The 7336-nt window shown below is 56.1% G+C and overlaps 1 non-coding gene and 2 pseudogenes across 1 annotated transcript; all 3 read left to right on the top strand.

The window, feature by feature from the left end:
* The first annotated feature begins 492 nt into the window (after positions 1-492).
* Positions 493-1893, top strand: LOC146723064 (small subunit ribosomal RNA; annotated as a pseudogene).
* An 804-nt stretch (positions 1894-2697) lies between these two features.
* On the top strand, positions 2698-2852 carry LOC114935319 (5.8S ribosomal RNA). The gene has a single exon (XR_003820466.1). It is a non-coding gene; the product is annotated as a 5.8S ribosomal RNA (ribosomal RNA).
* A 1059-nt stretch (positions 2853-3911) lies between these two features.
* Positions 3912-6268, top strand: LOC146723063 (large subunit ribosomal RNA; annotated as a pseudogene).
* Positions 6269-7336: the final 1068 nt, after the last annotated feature.

Raw genomic sequence — 7336 nt, 5'->3', positions numbered from 1 at the left:
CGATATCAGCCTGTAATAATTCGAAATATATGTCCTCGACACGTGGTGTTTGAGCGACACTTTTCGTAGTTAGTAATGCGGACAGCGGCGCCCTCTGTCGCTGAGCGCCCGAATAGTAATAACTTTTGGCGAAACTTTTTTAGGGCGTGCTCTCCCTTCGTTGCGGCGCCGTAAATCGTCGTTAAGTGTTTCGAGGTACCGGCCGGCGGTCGTCGACTCGAGAGATCACTTCGGTCAGTCCGAGGCTGCCGCCTCCCGGAAGGTGTCGCCGGTGCGGCCGTTGTTCCTCGGAGGTGTCGCGCAGGCCGGAGGTGCCGCCTGGTCGGGCCGTGGTTCCCGAGGTGTCGCCGCGGCCGGCGAGGTGCTCGTCCGGTCGGCCGTGTGTCCCGGAGTAGTCGCCGCGCCTAGACGGAGGTGCCGCGCCGAAACCTCGGTAGGTGGCGCAGGCCGTCGGCCCGAGTGCCGCTCCGGCCCGGAGTATCCGTCGTTGCGTATCCTTATTGTCCCGAAGTCATTTCGTTTGTTCCTTCTCTATAAATGCTAATTATGCGTTTTTTGTACATTCGGACCATAAACAGCATCGTGATAATATTTATCGTACAATAGTATTTTTCGTCGTTCGCTCTCGCGACATGATCGCGGATTATGGAATGACAATCTCGATTGAACGCGCTTTCGGCGCTCCGCCGCTCGGTCATATCGGCCGTGGCGTAGGCCGTGCGTCGCGACCGCCTGGCGCCGTTGGGTAGCTATAAGAGCGCGGTGCTCTTTACTGAGTGTCTAGTCGGGCGGTACGTTTACTTTGAACAAATTAGAGTGTTTAAAGCAGGTCCCTTGCCTGAATACTGCGTGCAGGGAAATAATGGAATAGGACTGGGTTTCTATTTTTTTTGGGTTTTTGGGAAAACCCCGAAGTAATGATTAATAGGGACAGATGGGGGCATTCTTTATTGGACGTTAGAGGTGAAATTCTTGGATGTCGCAAGACGGACAGAGCGAAAGCATTTGCCAAAAATGTTTTCATTAATCAAGAAAAAAGTTAGAGGTTCGAAGGCGATCAGATACCGCCCTAGTTCTAACCAAAACGATGCCAGCTAGCGATCCGCCGAAGTTCTCCGATGACTCGGCGGGCAGCTTCCGGGAACCAAAGCTTTGGGTTCGGGGGAAGTAGGGTTTGCAAAGCTGAAACTTAAAGGAATTGGGACGGAAGGGCCCCACCAGGAGGGAGCCTGCGGTTTAATTTGATCAACCCCGGGAAACCTCACCAGGCCAAGACACCGGAAGGATTGACAGATTGATAGCTCTTTCTTGATCGGTGGGGTGGTTGCATGGCCGTCTTATTTGGTGGAGCGATTTGTCTGGTTAATTCCGATAAGAAACGAGGACTTAGCTGCTAAATAGGCGTACCTTATGGTATCCGAAGGCCCCCGGTTCGGCTGGCGGGTTTTACTACCAACTTTACAAACAAATCTTCTTAGAGGACAGGCGGTTTAGCCGCCGAGATTGAGCAATAACAGGTCTGTGATGCCCTTAGATGTTCGGGCCGCACGCGCGCTACACTGAAGGAATCAGCGTGTTTTCCCCGGGCCAAAAAGGGGCCGGGTAAACCCGCTGAACCTCCTTCGGCTAGGGATTGGGGCTTGCAATTGTTCCCCATGAACGAGGAATTTCCCAGTAAGCGCGAGTCATAAGCTCGCGTTGATTACGTCCCTGCCCTTTGTACACACCGCCCGTCGCTACTACCGATTGAATGATTTAGTGAGGTCTTCGGACTGGTGCGCGGCAATGTCTCGGCATTGCCGATGTTGCCGGGAAGATGACCAAACTTGATCATTTAGAGGAAGTAAAAGTCGTAACAAGGTTTCCGTAGGTGAACCTGCGGAAGGATCATTAACGTTCCGGAGGTCCTGCTCTGCGTCGAGAGTCCTCTCTTTTGGGAGAGACGCGCGCTCGCAGCAGTCGGCGACTGAATGGACGCGCTGAAAAGGCGCTCTCAGAGAAAAAAAAATAACGGATTTGACGGAATTGTTGTTGTGTTTTGATATAACGACGGACGCCGTCGCGCCTCTCTGACCGAAAGTAGTCGGCAAGCAGAGCAGCGCGCCCGGCGGTGTTCGACGACGATTCGGAGCGAGACGCTTCGCGATCACGCTCGTGTGTGTGCCATTCTCCGGCCCACACACACACAGAGCGTCGATTCGGCGTTGAGCGCGAACCGGTGGTAACCTATGCCGCGCACGCGTGTGGCAGCGCACCCACGACGTTCGTCGACGCGCGCCCTCCCTTTGTCGCGGGGCAGCGGTCAGCGTGCCGAGAAACACACGGTGTGCGACCGCGAGTGCCGAGCGAGAGGACCCCCATTATATTATTATAATATATATATAACACAAAGAAGGGATCGATGATATTTTCGACCACTCTGTCAACTGTGTCGGTCTGACGGTTTTCTTCAAAGAGCTTCGCCCCGGCTCTCCCGTTGCGGGGAGAGACGCTTCCGAACAAGAAACACACAACTCTATCTTTGTGCCGTAGCCTTTCCCTGGCGGGAGGCGGCGGTCGCGCGCGTCCGTAGGAACGCGCGCGGACAGGCTGATCGAAGAGCCACCACGATTATTCTCTCTCTCTCGTCCGAGAGAAGAGACCACGATGGTTGAACGAGAAGCGCGTTTCTTCGCGAACGCAAAAATTTCGAACGATTACCCTGAACGGTGGATCACTTGGCTCGTGGGTCGATGAAGAACGCAGCTAATTGCGCGTCAACTTGTGAACTGCAGGACACATGAACATCGACATTTCGAACGCACATTGCGGTCCACGGATACAATTCCCGGACCACGCCTGGCTGAGGGTCGTTTAGTACCCCTAAACTGCTTGCGCCGAAAAGCGCGCACGGCCACGACGCGGGCGACCAGAGAATGGCGCGCGCGTCGCCTGTGCCCTGTGCAACGCTTACAATGGGCGTACGAGCGATCGTTGGACGTTCGCCCGAGGTGTCTGTGCCGCGCCGACCGGCCGCGGTGCAAATCCTGGCGTCGTCTGAAATGACACACCGAAATAATAATAATGAGGAGGAGAAGCGCACAAGCGTGTAAAACGTTGGCGAACGCGCGCCCAGAGAATGCTGCGCGAATTAAGAGGGGGAGCGTGTTTGTGTATCCAAGTCGTGTGTGTACGCGAGAGCCGAGGAGAAATGGGATGAGAGTAAGAGCGCGCGCGAAGGGAGCAACAAACGGCCAAAAAAGGGTCAGGACGGTGAATGGCACCGCTTTTCCCTAGAGCGGCGCGGCGTCGTTGTCTCCCGAAAGTAGGTAAGCGCTTGTCTCACCGTCTCTCCTCTCCGTACATCACACAGACTGACCGGACTGCTCTCTGCACTCTGTGCCGCGTCTCTCGGTGCGATAGCGCTCGCGCGTCTTATGCCGAGGCGCCCTTGCCCGCACACATAACGGTATACGGAGAAATATACGGCGCGTAGTCGTCCGGCGGGAGGAGAGCATCGTTACTCCTTTACCTCTTTACGGAGAAGGGTTTTGAATCGCGAGCCGACCCGCGTGTCCGAGTCCACGAAATTTTTGTAAAGCGAAAAAGGGGAACGGCGCGCCGCGTCGTGTACTCGTCGAATAGATCCGCCCCGAATTTCGTATATAAAAGAGAAGGGAGAGCCCGAGAATCTCGACCCCCGCGATATATCGTCTCCTATTACCACCAACGAGGTGTGTTGCGGTTAGCGCCCCGGGCGATTTGCCTTCTCGCGTATTTCGTGTGCCTGCCGTGCTGCTCTCTCGTTCGACGCTCTCTCTCTCTCTCCTCTTATAATATATATTATAGAGAGAGACGACGATGGAGCGACGCGGAGGAGGCAAACGGCTACGAAAACTCACTATGCGACGACCTCAGAGCAGGCGAGATTACCCGCTGAATTTAAGCATATTATTAAGCGGAGGAGGAAAAGAAACTAACCAGGATTTCCTTAGTAGCGGCTGAGCGAACAGGAAAGAGCACCAGCACCGAATCCCGCGGTTCCGCCGCAGGGAAATGTGGTGTTTAGGAGGATCCGCTTATCCCGAGGTGCCGCGTCGCGTCCAAGTCCATCTTGAATGGGGCCACTTACCCGTAGAGGGTGCCAGGCCCGTAGCGACCGGTGCGCGCCTCGGGAGGATCTCTCCTTAGAGTCGGGTTGCTTGAGAGTGCAGCTCTAAGTGGGTGGTAAACTCCATCTAAGGCTAAATACGACCACGAGACCGATAGCGAACAAGTACGTGAGGGAAAGTTGAAAAGAACTTGAAGAGAGAGTTCAAGAGTACGTGAAACCGTTCAGGGGTAAACCTAAGAACCCAAAAGATCGAACGGGGAGATTTCATCCGTCCAGCGGCGCTGGCTTCGCGTCGGTCGGCGATGTCCCGCGGAGTCTTGCGGCTCGCGCGCGGGCCACGCTACCGTGCGCCGAGGTCCGGCGCTCGTCGTCGTGCACTTCTCCCCAAGTAGAACGTCGCGACCCGCTGGGTGCGGTCTACGGCCAGGGTGCGGTGTCTGTAGCGTCGCCGGTAAAACGGCACGCGACAAACCCTTCGGTCGCCACCGGCCGGTGCATCGGCGGTACGCGCAAGATATCAGGCCGCACTATTCACGGTGCGTCGAGACCGTCGCAAGGCGCGCGCCACGGTACTCGGAGGTTACGGACTTCGCGCCGTCCCCGGTCCTGGCCCCGCTGTGGTTACAGTACGCGTACACCTTCGACAGGCCTGCGAACGTCTCCGCGGTCTCGCGGCGAGACCGATCCGGTCGGCGGACGCTACTGCTTTGGGTACTCTTAGGACCCGTCTTGAAACACGGACCAAGGAGTCTTAACATGTACGCGAGTTCATTGGGACTTTGTCGCGAGACCCTAAAGGCGTAATGAAAGTGAAGGTCGGCCCTGGCCGTCGACCTAGGAGGATGGGCCGCGTCGCGATGCCGGCCTCGCACTCCCGGGCGTCTCGTTCTCATCGCGAGAAGAGGCGCACCCAGAGGCGTACACGTTGGGACCCGAAAGATGGTGAACTATGGCCTGGGTCAGGACGAAGTCAGGGGAAACCCTGATGGAGGTCCGTAGCGATTCTGACGTGCAAATCGATCGTCGGAACTAGGTATATAGGGGCGAAAGACTAATCGAATCCATCTAGTAGCTGGTTCCCTCCGAAGTTTTCCCTCAGGATAGCTGGCACTCGGCCGGTTCCGCACGGAACGCGCGCGAGTCTCATCTGGTAAAGCGAATGATTAGAGGCCTTGGGGCCGACGAAACGACCTCAACCTATTCTCAAACTTTAAATGGTGAGATCTCTGGCTTTCTTGAATTATGAAGCCACGCGCATCTTCGGATCAGAGTGCCAAGTGGGCCATTTTTGGTAAGCAGAACTGGCGCTGTGGGATGAACCAAACGCAGAGTTAAGGCGCCCAACTCGACGCTCATGGGGACACCATGAAAGGCGTTGGTTGCTTAAGACAGCAGGACGGTGGCCATGGAAGTCGGAATCCGCTAAGGAGTGTTGTAACAACTCACCTGCCGAAGCAACTAGCCCTGAAAATGGATGGCGCTGAAGCGTCGAGCCTATACTCTGCCGTCAGCGGCAAGTGGGGCGGCAACCGGGAGCGGGCGTTAGTCTTCTCTCGCGTCGTCACGAAGCCCTGACGAGTAGGAGGGGTCGCGACGGTGAGCGCAGAAGGGTCTGGGCGCGAGCCTGCCTGGAGCCGCCGTCGGTGCAGATCTTGGTGGTTAGTAGCAAATTACTCCAGCGAAGCCCTGGAGGACTGACGTGGAGAAGGGTTCGTGTGAACAGCCGTTGCACACGAGTCAGTCGATCCTAAGCCCTAGGAGAAATCCTATGTCAATGACGGCGTACAATATACTCGAGTGTCGAGAAATAATAATAAATATTATACGAAAGACACACGCCCGTCGGGCGAAAGGGAATCCGGTTCCTATTCCGGAACCCGGCAGCGAACCGCATACAATTCGGGCCCTCGTAAGAGTGTTCGTCGGGGTAACCCAAAATGACCTGGAGACGCCGTCGGGAGATCCGGGAAGAGTTTTCTTTTCTGTATAAGCGTTCGAGTTCCCTGGAAACCTCTAGCAGGGAGATAGGGTTTGGAACGCGAAGAGCACCGCAGTTGCGGCGGTGTCCGGATCTTCCCCTCGGACTTGAAAATCCAGGGAGAGGGCCACGTGGAGGTGTCGCGCCGGTTCGTACCCATATCCGCAGCAGGTCTCCAAGGTAAAGAGCCTCTAGTCGATAGAATAATGTAGGTAAGGGAAGTCGGCAAATTGGATCCGTAACTTCGGAATAAGGATGGCTCTGAGGAGCGGGGCGTGTCGGGCTTGGTCGGGAAGCGGGTCTGGCTGACGTGCCGGGCCTGGGCGAGGTGAACGGTCGGCGTTCTCGCGCCGGTCCCGGGATCCGAGCTCGGTCCCGTGCCTTGGCCTCCCGCGGATCTTCCTTGCTGCGAGGCTTCCGTGGCGGCGCGAGCCGTCGTGGTCGTCCTCTTCGGCCGCCATTCAACGCTCAGCTCAGAACTGGCACGGACTAGGGGAATCCGACTGTCTAATTAAAACAAAGCATTGCGATGGCCCTCGCGGGTGTTGACGCAATGTGATTTCTGCCCAGTGCTCTGAATGTCAACGTGAAGAAATTCAAGCAAGCGCGGGTAAACGGCGGGAGTAACTATGACTCTCTCGGGGGAGTAACTATGACTCTCTCGGGGGAGTAACTATGACTCTCTCGGGCCTCAAAGCAACACGCCGCGATGGTACTTAGAGAGAGTCGTAGTTGGGTCGTGATGCGCCAACGAAGTCCTCTAGTAAGGACCTTCAGCCTCTCACGTCCAAGTTGTACCCCACCTCCTCGTGGTCACTCCCGGGCAACGTCCCCACCATAGCAAGACGGTACGGTGGGCGACGGCTAACGGGTGTACAGCGCCGAGCAAATTAGCACGCTCGGAACTCGCCAAGCTGGCGCATCAGGGATAACTTGTTAGGCCTGTCATCGGCCGAAAAGGCGAAGCGAAAGAAAGGAATCAAATGGCGTAAGCCATCATGGGGGAACAGATTATTCTGTGAAAAAGGGAAATTGCTGTCCCAGAATTGGGAAACTAACCCCCAGCTCGCCTTTTCTCTTCTTCCAAGCCGGCTCTTTGTAGTCCGGGTATACCTTGTGCAATCAGACACCCAAAGAAACCATCGGGGTGAGGAGCAGCCTAGAGTGCCCAGAGTTTGTTTGCGGAAATCAAAAGCAACACGCCGCAAACTAATTTATAACCGTCGGGGTGAGGTGCAGCCCACGATTGCCCGACCGTCGTCTTG

This window comes from Nylanderia fulva, unplaced genomic scaffold, assembly GCF_048542155.1.
Source record: "Nylanderia fulva isolate GAGA-0341 unplaced genomic scaffold, ASM4854215v1 Scaffold238, whole genome shotgun sequence".
NCBI lineage: Eukaryota > Metazoa > Arthropoda > Insecta > Hymenoptera > Formicidae > Nylanderia > Nylanderia fulva.
This window is presented reverse-complemented; position numbering and strand designations above follow the sequence as displayed.